The sequence below is a fragment of the Olea europaea genome, chromosome 11 (genome assembly GCF_002742605.1).
Source record: "Olea europaea var. sylvestris chromosome 11, O_europaea_v1, whole genome shotgun sequence".
Taxonomy (NCBI): Eukaryota; Viridiplantae; Streptophyta; class Magnoliopsida; order Lamiales; family Oleaceae; genus Olea; species Olea europaea.
The window spans coordinates 22014645-22018282 of record NC_036247.1 but is presented as its reverse complement, the minus strand read 5'-3'; the positions used below and the strand labels follow the sequence as shown (position 1 = coordinate 22018282).

The following is a 3638-nucleotide window of genomic DNA, read 5'->3' as shown; positions in this document are numbered from 1 at the left end:
ATCAACATCCACATTATTCGATGCCCCCTCATCAACACTATCTACATTCCTTTTTTGTTGAAAATATCTATTCATTTGATATCTGGATTTAAACATTTGATATCCAGTTATTACTTGAAGTGAGTGAGAATAATTCATAATAACAAAAGGATCATAAATTCACAATTTCAATTCGCAAGTGCAATTCACATTTCACAATCCAATTCACAATTTCACATTATCAATCCAATTTCACAATATCAATTCACCTTCCAAATCGCAAATTCACAATGCAATTTCACAATTTATACTATTTCACAATTTCAAAATTTATACTATTTCATTGTGATGGCAGAAGCAAACCCAACTAAACAAGCCATAAATATGCTATGTGCTCATCTTGTACCAAACTATACATTTAAAGTAAGAAAAAGCACCAACTATTTACTCATCTTGTTCTTAATGGGCATCTTGGGGCTGAAGGGATCTTTTTCTTCCACTTCTTCAAACTCCGACTTGTATAATTCATGGAGAAATTTCTTAAACAGTTGAAGGCACTCGAGTGTGAACATTACTACAGTTAAATGAAACACGTCCCTATGGAAACATCGATCAATCAAATTCCTAACGAAGGTAATCAATTCATCCCACCAATTCTCCACTCCCTGGTTCAATATTCTCCTACTAGTGTTACTCTTCTCAAATGAAACATTATTCAGAGCTAAACACACTTAACAAGTGAACAAGTACTATTTCATTGTGATGGCAATTTCACAATTTATACTATTTCACAATTTCACACTATCAAATATCAATCCAATTTCACAACATAAATTTACATACCAAGTTACTGACAGAGTGACTTAGTGAGAAACTGAGAATGACTGAATCAATGAGAATCTGCAAAATCGAAGAAATGAAAATTAGGCAGCATGCAAAATCGAAGAAATGAAAAATTAGGCAGCAGACTTGCGCCGGCAGACAACTCACGGCACTGCGGTTCAGTTGGAATTTGGAAGAACATCTAAATTCGAAATTAATTACTACCGACTTCAGTTTCGGCCTAATCTAGACGGCAGGGGCCGAGGGCGGAGCTTACACTTAGTTATAGGGAGCTAAGGGAAGGAGATTAAAGCTCACACAAAGGAGATGCCGGCCACCGATGACCGGTTTAGGTTCCTGAAACAAAACAACAAGACTCGAGTGGCATTGATGAGACCATGGAAATTAATGGTAGCGCGAAGCACATTCACAAAACTGAACTAAAGAAACGGTAAGTTGCTGACTTGCTTGAGTCATTATTTCTTCATATCGTGTTACAGTTTTTCTTTTCCAGATGATTTTGTCACCACAATACATCTTTTGATTGCGAGGTTGAAGAAAAATGCCTCAGATGATTCACAATCTTTTTCCAAGCCTGGAAAGAAACCTAAATTCATTGTTCATGCAACCGGTGATGTGGGGATATCAGGATATGGCTATAGGTGGTGCAAGTATGGATAAAAGACGGTGAAGGGGAACCCTCACCCAAGGTGGGACACAATTTTAAATATTGCCCTTGAATGCTGAGCGCTGACTGTTTTATTTGATCAATTGCATTAAACCTGTCTGTAATAATACTGTGGCTCTGATGCTGATATTCTGTACTTGATGATCTATCCAGCTATGTATTCTTCTAACATGGTTAGCCTAATTGCTTAATCATGTCGTGCATTTATTTATTATTATTGTTCTTAGAGATCCTAATATTATATGGTGCATGGTAAAAGACAACACTCCTTGAATGTAAAAGAGCTCAGACCCTTCACACTATATGATGAGGATGATCCTGTGCTGGAGGATTAGGAAACATTTGAGGTTCTAATTCTTGATGAAAATTCTGAGGTTGCCTTCTTGTGATATATTATTTCTCGTGCCTTCAATTATGTGTATCTATATCTTCTGCCTCTAAAGAAACTATTATATCAATAGAAAGCAAACATGTGACAAATCACCCAAATAAATCCATCTTTTTTTCTTTTTTTTCATTTTCACGGGAATAAATTTACTATCAGTGTCCTTATATCTTACTATCGTTCAATTTGTATCCCATTTATGTTAGTCTCTTTGCAAAGAAAAAGCGCTGCCTATCTCTATGGACCTGGATTATTATCTGGTTTTCAACTATTGACAACTGTCTTCTCATTATTACTGCTTCACTGTCTTCTCCTCAATTTTCAAATAAGAAATGGGTACTTCTTATATTGGGAACTTGATCTCTTGATCTGCAGATCCTGTGGACAACATGCAAATTTTGGTATGTGTAACTTCTTTTTATTGGCTTCTGATTGTATGATGTTTTAGTTACCAATACTGGAATCCCCTTAAATAAATGCAAAAACACGTGGTACACAATTTTACAGCCTGTTTGGGGAGGGATTTTTTACTCCAAAAAATCGATTTTTTGACCCTTATTTCACTATTTCAGTCGTAATTTTTGACTTCTTCTTTCACAGGTGGACCTTGCTTTTTTTCTAACGGTCAAAAAATCGCTTCTCAAAATCCCTCCCAAACGGGATATTAATACATGTACTGTACAAAATGTGCAAGTTGAATTCATGAAGGCTTGGCCATTTATGGCAACTTCTCAAGATATGATTTATCAAAACAATTATGTTTTTTTTGAATTCATGACATTCTTACTGAAAATTCAACAATGAATTCTGTTCACTATCCATCCATCATACCAAACATTTTGATAACTGATGATTGATGACTTTCAAATTGACGGTAATGACAGGAGTTTAGGAGACGATGGGTGCCATTGGAAGGCCCGTAACCCATCGATAGACTAGTGTTCAATATAAAGTCGATATAGTCGTGTTATTGGGTAGCATCATGCATATTCAGTACAGCATTTTAAATTGAATTTTTCTCTCTGCGCGTGCGAAACTCTCTTCGCAGTTTGTCACAAAATATGAGCTTGTTAATGAGGATTTCATATTTTTGCAACATTTGCTACTTTAAGCCATCTATGTTAAATTATCCGTTGAATGTATTCCAGGAACCATTACAAACGTACATCAGCTGGATGTCCTGTTAGAAAGCATACTAAAAGAGCTGTAGATAACACAACTGGTGTAATAATAACCTATAATGCCATCCACCGTCAATTTCCCTCCCAAAACCCATCGATAAAAGGTGGAAGAAAGAAAATAAGGGTCCATTTGATTATAAAGATGAAATTGAATTGATTTGAAAACGAATTACAGAGAATTAAATTGTCTAGAAATTGTTTTCCCGGGAATTGTAAATTATTGTGTTTGATTGATATAATTTCTACGCGAAAAATATTAAAATAAAAGTGTTTTTTAGTGTTCGTTTGACTTTGTTTTACATAAAAATTGTTAATTAAAGGGATAGAATTTATTGGCATTGAAGATGAGATTTGTTTTCATTGCTAAAATAAAAAGAGAGTGAGAGAAAATGATCTAATGCCCAGTTCATTTGTGTGAACTAGTTTGTGGGAGAAAGAAAATAAGTTTTTGGGAGAAAGAAAATAAAAACCCATCGAATGCTCTGTTCATTTACTTGTGAGAACGCCCAAACTACAGTGGTGGTGGCTGCATGTTTTGTTCGTTTACTTGTGCAAACTGGTTTTTGGTTTTGGTGGGGGTGGG

The 3638-nt window shown here is 35.3% G+C and overlaps 1 long non-coding RNA gene across 1 annotated transcript; it reads left to right on the top strand.

Annotated features, from left to right (window-relative positions):
• The first annotated feature begins 1148 nt into the window (after nucleotides 1-1148).
• LOC111403772 lies at nucleotides 1149-1715 on the top strand. Its single transcript, XR_002704532.1, has 2 exons — nucleotides 1149-1252; nucleotides 1353-1715. It is a non-coding gene; the product is annotated as an uncharacterized LOC111403772 (long non-coding RNA).
• The last annotated feature ends 1923 nt before the right edge of the window (nucleotides 1716-3638 follow it).